Source organism: Diadema antillarum, unplaced genomic scaffold, assembly GCF_040938485.1.
Source record: "Diadema antillarum isolate AM-2024a unplaced genomic scaffold, OU_Dant_1.0 scf00000008, whole genome shotgun sequence".
Taxonomy (NCBI): Eukaryota; Metazoa; Echinodermata; class Echinoidea; order Diadematoida; family Diadematidae; genus Diadema; species Diadema antillarum.
Window position 1 is genome coordinate 296,314 of NW_027270897.1, and position 18,294 is coordinate 314,607.

The 18,294-nt window shown below is 35.4% G+C and overlaps 1 protein-coding gene across 1 annotated transcript in view; it reads left to right on the forward strand.

The window, feature by feature from the left end:
• The first annotated feature begins 13,598 nt into the window (after positions 1–13,598).
• The window catches only part of LOC139717631 (uncharacterized), a 157,059-nt gene continuing 152,363 nt past the window's right edge, over positions 13,599–18,294 (forward strand). The window contains exon 1 of the mRNA XM_071629147.1: positions 13,599–14,032. The gene's annotated coding sequence lies outside the window, so the exon portion shown is untranslated. The remainder of the gene's footprint in view (positions 14,033–18,294) is intronic.

Here is an 18,294-nt window from a genome sequence, read left to right on the forward strand (position 1 = left end):
AAAGAAGAAGATGGAAATGAATGTTTTTCTTTTCTGTACAGAACAACATTGCTTTGGAAGTATTGCTAGCTCCTTCCCCATGTTGGTACTGGGGTGGGGGATGTGTATGTTATCAGTCTGAAGTGTACAATTTCATAATTTTTCCAAGCATTCAAGGAAACTCCGGTAGTGTTGGTGTAGTATGTGGCTTTAACATGCCCAGTGTATATTGGCTTGCATATGTGTATGTGCCCACCATCATGATGAAAGACCTGGAATCTACAATGTATTAAAGTTAGTGCGTCGCTTTCCAGTAAGAGTGACATGCCTTTTGCTGATGAAAACAAAAACACAACATTAAAAAAAGAAAAAAAAAATCCATTTGATTTTGATGATGTGGTGTAACCCTGTATAGAGTAATGGAATGCAGATGAATTCATAATTGAATGCTTGTTTCTCCAATCCAACCTAACCACCGTACAGCCAGTTCTTTCTGTGCTCATAGTGCTTACGCAAGGAAGGGAGAAAAATATCGCTGGAAACTTGTGACCAAAATTTTGCATGCTGTGAAATTGTTGAAAGTGCTCTTTATCTTTATTGTCCTTGATACTTGTAGAATAGGGAGCAGAAATATTTTGTTGTTTCCATTCTGACTGATGTTATCTTGAATTCTCAATCATTGAAACCGTATTTTCCATCGAGGGAAGCAGGGGGAGGTACTGTGTGTATGTGTGTTAGGGGATGATGTTTAGATATAATCTTTGACTTTGCAAAGTTGTGCCTGAAAGATCAAAAATCCTGTACAAAGTTTGAGCAGATCTTTGCTTCTGCATTTGTGTTGACTTCTCCATTCCGACTCTTAATTGATGTCAAAATTGCTAGGAATTTGTTGAAAGTACTTCGATTAACTTGGCTTCGTGCGATGAGTGGCAGATGAAATGTAGGGGTCTGTGTCATGATGGTTATTTGACTTTTAGTTTTTATTTTGTGTGTGTTTTCCAAAGGGGAGTGAGTACTTCTGAGAGAATATTCATTCTCCCTCGATTGTGGTAGATTGCTGTAGATTGATATTGACCAAAATGTAGAAATCATTCCTCATCTACTTCCCAAATAGTAATAAAAAGAATATTGACACAGTAGCCTGGTACTACTAGTGGTTGATGTACACGTGATATGTTATTTTGACATAAATTTTCGGTAACGCCGAGTTCTTTACTTGCTTGTGAATGCTGTCGCAAATATTTGTGATAATTTGATGTACTATTAAAGTTGGTTTGTTTGTGCACACTGCAATGCGTGGCCTTGTTGTGAGGAATTGGAAATTTAAAAAAAGAAAGTATGTCCTGCTCAGTGGGGTTAAACAAAATTAAACTTTTATCAATTCCTGCGAGCGTCTGTACATTCTCATGAGGAATTAGAGGTTGGATATTGATCGCTTTTAGACAGTTTGTGGTGTATCCAGACAGCACTGAGAAGGGTAATGAAAAAATTGAAATGAATGTAATGATAACACAAATATGACAACAATTTGTACTTTATGATGTAGTGTTTACTTAAGTAGTCTTTTGTGGTTGTGACATGTCTTTGATGTGGATGCGGGTGGGGTCATTACTTTGATGATTTTTTTTGGGGGGGGGGTGGGTGGGGTTAGTGTTTTGCTAATTGAAGTATCGTGATGCCTACATTTTGCCTACTTTTTCTTGTACTTTCAGACTCTGGTTGGAGTTCACATGACATTTCTCTCTCTTTTTTTTTTTCGATAAAGAAATCATGTCTTCTCTTTTTGTAAACTGTCCTTTTGACAATGAACTTTAGATATACAGCTGTACTCGATGTTTTGCAGCACATTTTTTGGAAACTTTCAACTTTATTACTATATGAAAAAAAAAATCACTCTGTAACTTGCATTATTGATAGATTATCACATTTCTTGTAATGGTAACTGTAAGATTAAGTTTGAGCTGTGTGTAGTCCCAACTGAACTTTGTGATTTGCTTGATACACCTCGTCATACATGTAATGACCTGTTGATGAACAGTTCAAGAAGTGTACAATAAGTTGTTTGATATGTAACTAAATGAATGATATGGTTGTACTCATTTGTATTTCTGCTATGCTTGATTTCTATTAAAGAAAGTACTCTGTGTTTCTGTCAGTCCTGACTTGTATTTGTATGAATACTAATGTTTGTCTCTTTCTCTTTTCTTTTTGAAAATTTATATCACAGTACATTTATGTATTATGAATCATTTGTCTTATTGTATGCATTTTGAGAGTCTTATCAATTTGACCTGTTCCATTTTGTGTTTGTGTCTTGCACTCCCGTACATTTCTTTGGTATTCAAAATGTGTTTGAACTGGATCTGGTGCGAGGACGAAACCAAATGAAACGCCTACGTTCGATGTATTCATTTTTCTGACGTATCTTCTAGTGAGAAGTGGTAGAAATATTGTGCAGTACGTTTTGTGAGGGGGGGTTCTTTTCTTTTCTTTTTATTTTTGCTGGCTATTTACTAGCGGATTTTCCAAACTACACGCAAATGTGAATATGCTCCTTTTTCTCATAGTTAAATTCATAGATGTGTTACACATTCTGTTTTGTTGCATTTCCAGCCAAATTCCATGCAGCTTTGTTTTATTCGGTGCATTTTCCTGTTACAAAAAAAAATAGAAAAAGGAATTTGAATGATGGATATGTAGAGTGCCATCAGGTGTATGTGATTTCTTACTTCTTTCCTGATACTGTCGCTAAGAAATGAACAAAAATGAAGGTTCTACTTTGTGCTTGTCGCGAAGATTAATTCATTTTCCTGTAGAATTTCAAATTGTGAAAGCAAAAGTACAGAATGTCTACATTCCTCATTTTAATGCTCTTTTTTTTGTAAGCTTTTTGTGCCACGATAGTACCAATAAAATATTTGTGTGAATGTGAGAACTTCTGTGATTGCTGCAGTATTTTTTTTTAACTGTTGTTACCAGTCATTAGATGAATGGTGTTATGATCTTTATATTGTTAAACGAAAAGAGAGGACAGGGAAAGTATTGGGATACTACAGTAATAACAATTTTATCAACAGTAATGCTGATACAGTACACAAGTATGACAACATTTTATTGCAACAAAATAAACATTCAGTGATCCCAAAATATCATTTACATTTCTTTATATTCTTAATTTGTTCAGCTGCAGGTGTATATCAGAATTTCAATACAAAGAAAGAAAACTGCTGGACCCAAGGACATAACTGGAGTTGCCTGTATTTGCATATGTTTCAGCTCACTGTCACTTCTAGTTAAGGACACTTTGTCAAGTGTGTGATAGATGAATAAAAATATAGTACAGTGCACTCCCATTATAACGAACAGGGTTATAACGAAATTTCAGTTACAACAAAGTAAAAATTCAGGCTGCAACATTGTCTACTCTTTGTATTTTTACTGTTTATTTGTTCGGCTATAACGAAATTTTGATATAAAGAAAGAAAACTGCTGGTCCTGAGGACTTTGTTATAACGGGAGTCCATTGTATAGTGATACCATCAAACAGATTGAATACTAAGTCTTTATCAAAATTGGGTGCAAAATAAAGTTTTGGACTGTCAAAGTCATACATATTTCCACAAGACAGAGAAGTTGGTCACAAGAACATTAATATGCAAATGAGATGATTATGATGATGTCATCACTTTTAGTCTCCTATTCACCCACACACAAATCTTCACTAAATGTCTTTTACATGAAATCGGAACTATTACCGTTATCCTTACCATAAAATTGTTATACATACATATGTATACTGATGTGATAATTAAACAGTAATGAATTGTAAGTGAGAGGGGTTTTTTAAGGCTAAATTGTCATCAGAAAAGAACAAATAAGGTAGTTATGTCATCGCTGCATCTTGTTCCTTAATTTTCCTTCCAATTTCAATGAATCTCATACCAGTCTGTAGTTGAACAAATAAAGTGTATAAAGATATAGAGATAATGATTTTGGGACCTGAATATTTGGCTTACTTGTAACAAAATTTAGCTATAAAATATAACCATATTTCGTTATAATGGAGTGCACTGCACTCTAAATTTATGAAATCCATGGCATGTACATTAAAGTCTTTAGACATCTTACAAAGGCTTGCAGATTAGAGCTACATCCTGGCCATATTTCAGACCTTATTCATCACAAAGTCATTGCTTAAGATCAACTACAATTAATTTGCAGAAACACACACACACACAAAAAAAGAATGAAAATGGGGTGGTGCTTGTTGCAAAGTGCTTGTGTGTATGCGTGTGTGTGCACATGTGTGGTTATATGATACTTCCCTTCTAATTTGAAACATTTTGGTTTGAATACCAATTGACCATTTCATTGTGTAATTTGAAATATTAGACTTGACAAAACATTTTTTCAGGGTGTAAATTAACACATATATACACACTTATAATGTGTAAATATGTACAAGCATGTATGCATATATATATATATATATATATATATATATATATATATACACACACATACACACACGCACACACACACACACACACACAAAAAGATGATCAAGATACTACTTAGACAATAAACTACTTAGTAATCACTAAAGTAGATACAATAATGCATGACAGGTAAATAACACAAAAGTTATATTTGAATGATGGAACCAAAGACCTCCACAAATAAAATGTGTACAAATAGAACAGAACCAAACAAAAGAAATATGCTTGTATGTACTAATCAGTTCTGTTGGTTGAGTGCATTTTTATATTATAGAAGATAAGTCAATTTTTGAAACAGAATTATCCATAAGGGTAAACACATTCTATTTGTGCTTATTATCTTATATTATTGTTATTATAAATGATAGGCAACAAAAAAGCGGGGAAAAATAGGGCAAAAAGGCACCATAATAATGAGCACCACTTCATTCAGGATTGAGGAAAAGACGCTTATATAATGTATTACATAGACATGTCAAACTAAATCTCAATCTGCCTGAATGAACACCACAGGATGAAGAGATAATGTTATTGACACGTCACAGATAAAATGATTTCTTTGTCATGCTTTTTTTAAGAGCAGCGATTTTAATCTGCTTTGAAAATGGCGAGGGAAGGGCTAAAAGTGGCGTTACCAGGGAGGTCATTCCACAATTTAGGACTGTGATGAAATACTTTATTATTTATTGGGAATATATCTATACCGGTATATATATATATATATTATATATGATATATACTTAATATATATATTGAGCGGTAAATGGTAGAAATGACTTCGTTGGATTGGAAAAGCATGGAATTCGTAGAGTTTGTTCTAAATATGGCTAAAAATACACCAAGAGGTCCTATCTAAGTTGATGATTTTAAGCATAAACACTATATTCAACGTTATACAAAATTGATCATCTATTTTGAATACTTTTTAAAAATGATATTTCGTTTGTATGAGGAAAAATAGCTATACACACGTTTCTAAATGATACGAATCTATCAAGATAAAAATTATGCAGTATTTCCTCATGCTAGACTGTCATAATTCATGTATGAGTTAGTTGACGTGCCATCATAGTGTTTGCAGAACATTAGTGGGAAAATATCTTTTTAAGTATTATTCTTTAAAAAAGTATTCAAAATAGATGATTAACTTTGTATAACGTTGCATATTGTTTACGCTTCATCTCTAAGTGGATGATTTTAAGCATAAACAATATATTCAACGTTAGACAAAATTAATCATCTATTTTGAATACTCTTTTTTAAATAATGTTTCGTTTGAACAATGGAAAAAATAGCTATAAACACGTTTCAAAATGATAAGAATCTTTCAAGAAGAAAGTATGCACTATTTCCTCATGCTATAGACTGTCATAATTCATGTATGAGTTAGTTGACGTACCGTCATAGTGTTTGCAGAATACTAGTTGGAAAATATCTTTTTAAGTTTGTAAAGAATTGTTTCTTGAAAGTTATTTGAATAGATAGATAATGCTGGATTTCCATGAAAGGTCATATTATCGATATCACCTAGCAGTAGATTTAGATGATAATTTGACATGGAAAGGGATTTGGTAAAAAAAAAAAAAGAAGAAGTCATTTTAAGATGTGAAAGGACGTGAAAACAAAGTTCTTTCAAGTATCTTAAACAAAGTAAGCAAAAACGTTAAGAGGGATATTGGATACTCACTTAAATGATAATGATAATCATTTACTTCTTATCTGTTTCTCTTTTTAAATGGTGGAATGACTAGGGATATTCACGCGGCCAGGTACTTTTCATTAAAGGCATTTTTAAAACACGTATTAAAGAAGAGGTAATTTTGTTAGAAGTATGCTTTAAGAGGAATTTTCTTATACCGTCAAAACTACGGTATAACCTTTTATTTTTAGGTAATTAGATTATACATGATTTCTTTTACGTCTTCTCCCACATCTAATACAAAGAATAAAGACGATGGATTTCTTTGTTGGATTGCAGTATTTATTAGGTTGTGGTATGCTGCTGGTAGGTTCTGTTTTTTTTTTCTTTTTCTTTTCTTTTCTTCTTTTTTTGTGCAAAGAAATCGTTGAAGGCTTCTGATATTTGACTTGGCTCTTGAAAGTTTATTTTGTTTACACGAACTTCGGTTACTGATTCATAATTTCGCTTAGATTTAATACTTAATCATTTTCCATGGGATGTTTACGAACTTGAAACTGTTTTGCAAAATATGGTCGTTGAGTTTGTAGTCATTCGTAACGCGCATATTTCTTTTTGATTAAGTGGTGGGATTATGCTTATACCTACGTATATATACAGTATATATACATATATATACATTATATATATACATTATATATATATATATATAATTATATGTATTATATGTGTATGTGTGTATGTATACATATACGCAATGCAAATAGACATATGAACATATTATATATGTATATGATTTTGTTTGTGATTATTATGCTTAAATTTATGAGAAAATATGGTTATTATATGTCAGCACTATGATATAAGAATCTATTCATATATATTTTCTGGATATATGATGTTATTTTGATGATGAGATGAGGCTAGATCGGATATTTGTATTGAATTGAATGATTGATTTGTGTATATAAAGGAAATAATTCAGAAAATTGGTAATATATGAAATTGCATTACATTATGACACATCAGATTATTCAGACAGGCCGAAAGCTTGACTGAATAAAAGGGAGACTCAAGATCGAGAGCAACGTCCGCCTCAGTCTGATTTCTTTCAGTATATATAATTGTATATATATATATATATATTATTACGACTGATACACGTCAAAAGAGATATGTATACAAGTGTAAAGGTTATTCCCGACAAACATTAAGTTGAGTATTCAACACAGCAACAGCTATAGTGTTTGTTTGTTTTTAAATGGATTCAAGGTATTCCATTAAAGTGAACTTGTTAGGAACAGGTGGAATGAATTCGTAAACTATCTTCCATGGAAATATGGGAAATTTGCATAAGATTGAATCGTGGGGAAATCGGGCTGTTTGATTTGTATTCAAGTCATTCATAATAATGAAGATGTCTTCGTTCTTTCAATCTATAATGATTATATAAAATATCTCTCTCTTCTCAGTGTATATGAGTGATATAAGTCACTCTCTCTCTCTCTCTCTCTCTCTTTGGGGGGAGGAATAATGAATGATATTATGATTGCCAAAATTAGTCTATAAGAAATCCCGTCATTCCTATATACGTAGACTTATCTAAATGGACAGCAATTATAATAAAAAAAAAACGTGATTTTATTGTTTCATCTCGTAAAGGTTGGTGACCATTTTGTTATCCTTTTTTATATATTTGTTGTTTCAGCAGTTCTTAGGACGGAGTCCAGTCGCCCTTCAGACGAAAATAGAATATTTGATATGAATCAAAATAATCAATAAAGGAGGCCAAACGGGGAAATTGCACGCGCGAGCTAAGTTTCGTCTCCTACGACCGTCTCTGAAATTTCGATTTATGCTATACGTTTGTATTTTAGCTACGTTCTTATATAACCTATACACGTACCATGATGAACGGCTGAGGTGACCATGAATTGTGCAAATAATTCAATATTTGTTGTAAAGGATATATGATTATGATCATCAAAGATCTCTGCATTGATATTTGTGCTTTGTTATGAATCTTTTTGTTTTATCTCGCTGGCATTATTCCGCATTTTGGCTGTTACGACAGAATATGACCTTGAATAAAGTCATCTCCTAATCAATGCGTAATAAAATACATTCTTGAACCGAGTAGATAAAATGGTGATGTATGATGCGATTATTGGCTATTTTGGTGTTAGCAAGGTGTCACTCTCTTACACGGTACTCGTGGTTCACCATGATATCGGTCATTTCATTAAAACAAACAAACAAACAAACAAACAAACAAACAAACAAACAAACGTATTGCAATAACAAAATATGCCAGTAATGTTAATTCTTCATCCTTATCGCACTGTTACCACAGTCCCCACCAAGCTTTATTTGCAATAACATCGCTTCTCACATTGTTTCTATAATCCATACTTTCGTTTTCTCCACAGTGATACTTTAAGACCTAAAATTGATGTACGCATTTTATTGCTATGAGTTGACCAAGCGATATATATAATATGTGTTATATATATATATATATATATATATGTGTGTGTGTGTGTGTGTGTGTGTTTGTGTGCTTGTGTTATCATAATATACATAAATTACATAACATATGTCCATAGCCATAGACCTGTTAGTCTTTGCCAAGTTCAAGACAAAAGAAGCCTTAAATTTGAATGCTTTATGAAAATCGAAACTGATGAATTCTTCTTTCTCTCTCTCTCTTTCTCTCTCTCTCTCTTTCTCTTATTTGATATACGGAGACAGTTTTTTTTTCGTTTGTGTGTTTGTTGTTGTTGTTGTTTATGTGTCTTTATAAGTGTATGTCTGTTTCCTTTTCTTCTTTCACTCAATGTTACAACATCCCCACAACTGCTGCTACGGTGTACATACGAGCAGCCACGATTACCAGGTAATCCATTGCTCGCCCCTTGCGACTTTCACCGCATTACATCCCACCAGCTTGAGAATTGGTGATGATAGTTGTTGGCGAACACCTTATCGCTAAATGCATGCATTGTGCTTTTCATTTTCACACAAACACCGTGCAATGTTGTCCGACCGAGCTTGTCTGTGGCGCCGGGGATTAAGGTCAATGAACTTCCTGATCGTACTGCAGTACTCCTAAAGGTAGCGTGAGATTGATGGGCTTTGACGAAGTATCAAGACGTCGCGTGTATTCAGCACGATAGACCAAACAATTATGTCTTGTCATTAATCTGTTTCGAACGATAGTCTTTTTTTTTTGGGGGGGGGGGGGAACACTCCACCATTGGTTTTACTTGTGGTTCTGGTGCACACTGAGATGTCTATCATTCCAATTATTGTGCTTTGAGTCTCTGCCGTTTTTAGGATACTTATATGTACATTTGTTATCATATCGTTTACCTGATTTATTTGTAATTCGTGGCATACATGCGACTCTCCTTTAAACACGAACAAACACGAACAAACAATCAAACCAGCCAACAAACAAACAAGCACTAAAATTGAGATTCCGGGGTCAGTGTATTTTCTTGTTGTTCCAAAGATACAACTGTATCACCGCCCAAGGCCGACGTATTTTTTTCATTGATATCCAAAATTGTTTAGGCCCTACCTTTGATGTATATAATAGAAATGTTTATTTACTTTGTTATTTTATGCCTTTGTCTTCTGTTTGTGTGAATGATATTACTATATCAAATGTATTTGTCATTCTATTTTGTGTATCATACAGGGCGCCATTGTAAAGTATAAGCTAGCAAACTGACTGTGCCTATCATACCCTGCACTCTATACAAATCCGGGTCAGAACTGACTCGGAACTGGTTCCGTTGGGGTCAGATATGACCCCATCCAGAGTCATGAATTGGGTCAGGGTGACCCCATTCCGGGTCTTCATGACCAAATTCCAAGTCATTTTTGACCAGGAACGGTGTGTCGTGTGTGACCCCAACGGACCCAGTTCCGGGTCAGTTCTGACCCGGACTTTTTTAGAGTGTGTATTTTCTTTAAAGAAAACATGAATAAATTAAATTAAATTAATGTGATGGGTATCTAAATATTCCGTGTGTCTGTCTATGTAGCAATTTCACTCTAATCATCTGTTTACTATTGTTATTGTAGGCCTACTTTTTTTATCGTATTCCAAACACGATAGATATTCTCCTGCAATAGCATACTGAACTCTCGCTAACAAAAGCAATGCGTACATTACGAAGCAAACAGACCCAAAGACCAACTAGGACCTACTCCAGTTTCTTCTGTAGTAGTAGTATAGTAGTAGTAGTACTACTACTATAGTTGTTGTTGTTGCTGTTGTTGTTGTTGTTGTTGTTTGAGTTTATGCCGTTTACGGGATGCATTTATGAATCCTAATCAATGTCAAATGATGAAATTTAAGGAGATATTTCTGTAAATTATAAGCCTACAAAGTATGCTTGCCACCCTCCATAAAAACAGTATTGGCCTATATACCGACTTTCTGTGAACAGTGCCATTCTTGATCTTGTCGGTCAAAAGATAAGCAGGAATTTAATCTAGAGCATATCCCCGCTCATAAGGTCGACATGGCAACTATCTATGTATAGGGTCTATTCGTTTATCTTCATTGTAATGTGCTATTATGTCACTCTATTTCATTATTTTTATTCATTGTTTCCTTTTCAATCTTTGTAAACACATAAACATTTATTCAAATTCATGAAATTCTTCCGTCGAGATGTTTTCATTGCAACTGATTGACAAATTTTCCCTACATCGACGTAAATAAGCACTGAATTGATCAGTGTTTTAGTAGTAGCCATGATAAAAAAATCATGGGCGTTAATACTCGACCAGGATTCGAACCTACGACCTCCTGATCACCGGACAGGCCACCGACCACCGAACCACCGAACTTTCGCCCGACAGCAAGTGCTGATTCTAATTTTAATTTTACGTCGATGTAGGGCAAATTTGTCAATCAGTTGCAATGACAACATCTCGACGGAAGAATGTCATGAATTTGAATAATTATCATATACGCAGTACCCGCTGCATGCTACAAGGATTGGAATTATAGCACTTGCTGTCGGGTGAAAGCCCGGTGGTCTAGTGGAGATGACTCCTGTCCGGTGATCAGGAGGTCGTAGGTTCGAATCCTGCTCGAGTATATGTACGCCCGTGATTTTTTATCATGGCTACTACTAAAACACTGATCAATTCAGTGCTTATTTACGTCGATGTAGGGCAAATTTGTCAATCAGTTATAATAAACATTTTCATTTAACAATATCACATTGCAAAAAAACAATTCGCATTGCAAAACAAACAGACCTACGGTACAGAGTATAATCACATCATCAAGAAGACGACGAAGTCCCCAAGATTAATAGCGTACACAATTCTCTAACTGATGATAACATAAGATTTTATATAACATAACTTTGAATCTGATCTGAAAACTATTAAAGACTACAATTTATTTGCGTAAAAATCTGCTGATACAAGTTCGAACAATGCACAGTTGAGAATTCTTATAACATGGAATAATGAAGAAAGAAAAGGTATCATAGCAACGAAACATTAATTTACACACGAATAATAGGATCAACCTCACCGTCACAAACACCATCAATTTTAAAACAATTCATCTCTCCGATCACACGTTTCATTTCATCAGATTTCATCACATTCTTGGAGGAGTCTGCGCTTTTGAATGTTTCTTCAACAGATATATTGCGCTATAAAAACGAATGCTGTGTGCATGGATCATCATCGTCATCATCATTTAGACCCTGTCCATTTTTTCTACAAGACGGTTCTTCTTGATGTCATTACGACAAAAATTGAAGCTGTTGAGCTACCGGAAGAAATTAAACTAATGCTTCATTAAATGAAAAAAAAAGTGTGTGATAAAATCGTAAAGGTATACACAGACATTGCATAACAAAAATATAAATAAAAACCAACGGGATCGAGATGTTATAAGTGGAATTCATAAAACGGGAAGACAGCTAAGAGGAGACAGATCGGAAGTCTAAGAAGGAACAGGAGTTTAGATGAAAACGGAAGAGGAGCTGTGAGGAAGATTTAAAGAGAGTTAAACGAGACCGGAGGAGCAAGAAAAGGAGGAGGAAGACTGGAGAGAGAAGGAGGACCTTGAGGAGAGGAAGAGGAGATAAGAAGAAACATTGAAGAATTGAGCTTGGAAAGAAGGAACACAGAGGAGGAACAGGGAAAAAAGAGGTGGACAGGATACACTTTGAGGAAGAAAAGGAGGAGGAAGGGGAAAGGAGGAGAGTGTGGAGGAGGAGGAGGAGGAGGAGGAGGAAGAAGAAGAAGAGAAAGAAATATACTAGTATGAACAATAAACGCAGCCTATCTACCACTGATATATATCCTTCTTTCGCTTTCGTCTGACATAGTGCTGTGGCAAAAATAGTTGTGTGAATATGGCTCGAAATGTTCTCCAACTTATCCAGCGACTTTTACTGAAGGTGAAAAAAAAATGTACTAAGATTCTGTGTAATCTGATTTGTTGATTGCTATGCATGATTATCTAACCAGAAGTCAGGTGTCTACATCTATTTACATAAACCAGTGATAACTGATGGATGATTTTTTTTTTTCCCCCGGCAAATACTACTGGGCCCTGTTGCATAGAAGTCGAGATCAAACATAAGTCAAAAAATCAAACTATACGTTTTATAAAGTCTATTAATATTCAGGTGTGATTGGGTGTTACCCAACTTGTGTTCGATTCTGTAACTTTATGTGTGATTGCATCTTTTGTTTTATGCAACAGGGCCCTGATGATTAAGATTTGTTCATAGCTGAGCCCTAGGAGCCATGCGCCAATCGGGAGACATATTCCGGTAAAGTACTCTTGCTATATTGATATCCAAAACTCAAATGTTACTAGTACACGACACATGATGAGAAAATAGCTTAAGTTTCGTCCTTCTATGTCAACTTCAACTTCAACTTTATTTTTTCATTTCCATCAAATAAACAGGGAAAATTATAAACAATGCATTAACAGAACATATTTGTAACAATTTCAAAAACGTACATGTGATCACGAGTAACATTCATTTTCTAAGGTATATGCATAAGTAATACAAGGATTGGAATGGAAATGGAGGGTCCCACTATATGTAAAAAGCAAAGCTTTTAGGGTATGGGACCCACAAGCCCATTAACAAAAAAAAAAATCAAAACATGATATATTATTATGAAGTACAGGCATGCGTATTCCTTGACTCAGTGGAAATAACTTATAAAACAGATAATCCTCACAAGTTTCGATCATCACAAAACCAACGTGCATCCATTCTCAAAATGCATATTTACGCCCACTTCTCACACACCAATGTCATGGACCTCTTTTCAGCATGCTGCTCTGTTTTGCTCAGCACACTGTACACAGTGACCGCACACGTCTGGACTGCCCTCTCTCGTTTGGCGTCTTCCGTTACTATACTAACCACCACAACCACAAGCTGCTGGCGGTCTGTTTTCAAAGCCTCTCCTCTATTCGCGGTGAGCCAGGCGCTGTTTCCTTTATTCTTCCAGAATTACATTCAGCATCAGATTAGTGGAGAAGAGCTTTTGTGAGGCGTGAATGGACAGCTGTATCGAAGGCTGTGTAGAGCCTTCTCTGTTACTCGTGGACTGCAGTTTAGACCTTTCCACTACCATCATCTAGGAATTGGATTAGGAATCGTAAAAAAGCGGGCTTTGCAAAACAACGGGATTTTGACGATCGTACGACGGGGGGCTGGCGGCGTAGTGTGTGGCGGGTGGTCGCTCGTTACAACACAGGAGCCGTTGTGTAGCGCCTTCTTCAATCGATCGATGCGTTGTGTTTGCTCAACGGGTATTTTTGTCTGGATCCTTGCCATAAATGGAATAGGACGTACATTTGAGGAAAGTATTTGACTCCCGACATCACATTCACACTCAGGTAAGAGTTTGTTAAACTGCAGCTGCAATGAACCTATGACTCAATGTAGAACCTACCCTTGACCGAAAGATCGGTCTGTATCTGTCCGTCGGGGAATGTTCCGCGGAGACTGCGTCTGGCTTCACGGATCCCCTCCGTATACAGAGGACAGCTTTAATGGCAAAATATAAAAAGAGTCCTCCGGACAGACGGATCTTTCTGTCTAAACCTACCCTTGATACGTCCTTGATACCTGGCTTGATACAGTAATCCCTTGATTTGTGAAGCAGCTTGCTCCTGACGCTGTACTGGGATGAACTCGAGCTGTGTGTCATGAGGGGGATGTCATTCAGTGTATGTACAACTTGTCTCACTATCATACAATAAAATATGAGTAAATGTGAACTAGAGCTAGTCAAGCTCTCCTTACAAAACAACTGCTTTATGTTCACTTCCACCATTTTGCGCCACTGCACTGATCTTGTTCTTCCATAGACTAAGACTAAGAGATTCAGTGATTTCCACCCAAACGTATACATTCTGAAAATCGCCCAGTTTTCCAATCCAATATGTAGAAGCCTTTTGTTTATGTCATCCGTTTCCAGCTGCATGATGCCTTGTCCGAGCACACACACTTAATTGTGCGTATACATGCAAACCTCAAATACACACAGCTTGAAGCCCCAAGTTCATTGACCCTATCTGTCAAAAGTTTTTAAAAATCCTTCAAAAATTCTTAAAAATTCCCAGAATTCAATTATCTGTTTCTTGTGTCATTATCAACTTTTCCTGCAAGTTTCATCCAAATCCATTCATAATTTTTTGAGTTATTTTGCACGCACACACATACACACAAACTCAATGGCGGCAAAAACATAATCTCCTTCGTGAAGGTAACAAACAAAAACACAGTGTACTGGCAATTTAGCTTAGAGTTGGGAAAAAATTCATGACTCCATGGCAGTCCAAAGTCATTACATATCATCTATTAAAATTGCCACACAGATCATCTGATAAAAATACAGTTTAACAATTAAAAACATGCCCTCGCTTTCTAAGCACCTCTTCTAATATATAAATGGTAAGCTTATTGGTACATGCCTCTTGAGATACAACCTTAATTTCACAGGAACAAAAACAACAACATCTTGCAATTTTGTTTTTGTGTCTCTGCCCATGAGGGTGCCAGCGTCTTCATTATTATTGTGTTGTGTTTTTATAATGTATTTTTCTTTGATAAATCATGACCAAAGTATCAAAACATCACAAAACATCTTGTGTTTGTGTGTAAACAGCTTTTAACTGCTACTAGTTGATTGTACTTAAGTTATGTCTGAACAGATCTGTCTTTCAAGCTGTTTTTTATTTTCATAATGGAAATTTGCTAAGATTCACATCTTCTTTCTGTCACTAGAGATATTTGTATACATAACCATCTACAAAATGTACATACCTTTTTTTTTGCACACCTGAGGTCATGTACAGCTGTAGGTTTGACTAAGTTATGGAAGTTTTACTGACTATATGCCATTGTTATACTATCGCTTCTTGTGTTATCAGCATAAATGATCTGATGTCATGATGCTCATTTCTTCAGGGCACTGATGTGTTGGAGACATACAAGCTTAGAATGTGTAAATAACTAGATTTTGGATCCCCTTACGTGGGGCTCAACACTTTATATTTTCATTTTTTTCTCTCTCAGATGGCCTGTATGGGCTACTCATATCATTGAAAGAACAGGAAACAAGCGATTTAGTTGTATTTTGAATCTTAGCTGCCCTTTACTTGCCCGATCAAGCTACCAGATGATACACTTTTTTGTTTTGTTTTGTATTTGTTGTGTTATTTTTACAGTTTTGTGACTCAGCATTAATTTTTAGTAGCCCCTGGCCCCTGGGCAACCACCAATGTTGAGCCCTTGCTGTAGGTTACTGTACAACCAGTGTACATCGACTATGATCTGACTTGTATTGAGAAGACATTGGACTTGCTACATATACAGTATACTCCAGGAAGCTTTTAGACAGAAATTTATTACCTTACAGACATACATGTAATACTTTGAACATTAAAGATAATTTGTTAAATGACAAGATAAGAACTGTTGGATGTGATATTCAGTAGCATAGAGCACTCTAAGCTTAGGTCTACTCAGGAAATATCTAGACTAGTATTCTACGGTAGATCAAGGACAAAATCCAACTCCAGTTCCCTTCCTCATAACTTAATTTGTAAACAACCTTGCTATTAATACATCTCTTCAAGATCAAAACAAAGTTCTACAAAACCCTCGCACACACGTGCCATACAGGTACACTATTACCTTTCAAGCATTCAAAAGCTCTTCTTCATGCTGTAATGACATGCATACATAAGACAATATCTTCAGATTGCTAAGAAATGTATGTGGTGTGGGAAATTGCACCGGCTTATAGTAGACTGGAGAGTTACAGAAAAGAAAGCTCTATGGACTGTGTTTGAAGGTGGGATGTACGTATCTCTTGTAGCCAGAACTTACGATATTGTGCAGGAGCTTTATCAAAATTGTGATTTGGGGTATTTATGCTGGGTGTTCGAAAGCTCTACAGGTACACTTTGCCCCCCCCCCCCAAAAAAAAAGGAATAAAAAAATGAGGAGACAGACACAATCTGAGAAAAACAAAACCATTGTAATTTGCTACAAATCCTGCGGAAATACTGAATTAGAATAAAAAAGAAAATATGAATTAACCAAAGACAAGTTTTTATTTTCATTTTTGTTGAAAGTTGTACATTAGTACAAATATCAAGAAATGACCCAAGGTTATGTGCTTGAATTATTCAAAAAGTCAGTATCCCACAGTAAGAACAAGTCAAATGTGCATTGATAGAATGAATGAAAGGTACTCTTTTGAAGAGCTTTTGGTCTCCAGTTTTAACTCGCATGACAGACTTGGGTGTACATTGTCCAGTTGTAGGCTAGTGTACATGTGTCATATACAGTGTATCACTTCAAACAAAGCCATGAAGATGCATTCTCCAAATAATCTAAAAATGCTTGTTTAAAAAAAAGGAAAAAAATATTGTCAGGAATCAATATTTTAAAGCTGCTACAACTTTGGCTATTCATATAGTATTATCAATGGGTTTAATTTAGCAAATTCATATTTTGTGTATTAAATTTCATTTCTTGCATACAAAATGTTGACTTCAAAGTCAGAATGGGATTTTCATTGATAAAAAAACTGACACATTTGATATTATGGGAAAGTACACAGTGGGGACTAAAACCCCACTGTAAGCTACCTTTTTGAAGAGCTAGGTCTCTAATAACTCACCGTAATGAGCTTTGACTGTTTACTATCCATTATCTAGAGTGCGTTTTAATGTGTCGCTCCTATCAGCTCTTGTGTGCAAACTCGGGAGGGGAGTGTGCCATACCTGTAGCTCCACAAACAGAGCCAAATGTCATTGTTTGCATACCAATAATGCCACCCTGGCAGTTTGCAAGTGGCAGACTATAGATTTATTGAAATCATTATGAGCAGTTGATTGGAGAAACAAAACGAGAATGCAGTTTTATCTTTCGTTGGTGTGTAGGTACTGCAGCTACTTATTCTTAATTTTTCAGAAAACTTGATTCACTTGTTGTAGGCCTCGTGCTGTATTCAAAATCCTCTGAAGGTACACATTTTGAAGGAAAACCTCAAAAGAAAAAAAAAATCTGATAAGATATGAGTCATAGTTCAAGGCTTTGTTTGGCAGTCAGTACCATCATAAAACTTATTCAATTACATTGATGAAATCTGAGGTACAATGTAAGCATTCAGGTTCATAATAGCATGTGACAGCATTAAGTCAATTCTGCCAGAGAGCTTTTTAGAAGTTGGTCGTTAGTATTATCTCGTAGGTATTCTTTGAATTTTGAATCTCTCAGTCACCTGAAGATTACAAGGACTGATGTGTTAGTTACTAATGTATCTCATTGCGACTGCATATTGACTGCTGAGATAATGTTCTCCACTTGAGATTTAGTTATTATTTCTGTATTAGAGCACTTCCTTCCCCAGACCTCAGAGTAGTTTGAAGTTATGTAACTTTCTTTTGTGTTCTTGTTTCTATTGTATCTTTCTATTTGAAGTCTTAACAGAAACAAATCACAGTCTACCACATCATACAAATATAGATCAAGACAGTAATATCATTTGTTTCATAATGGGTAATCATATAGTGGTGCAAATTGATATGTTCAGTGTAAAAATTCCACACAATTGTGACAAGTCGGCTTTAATAGAAAAGGT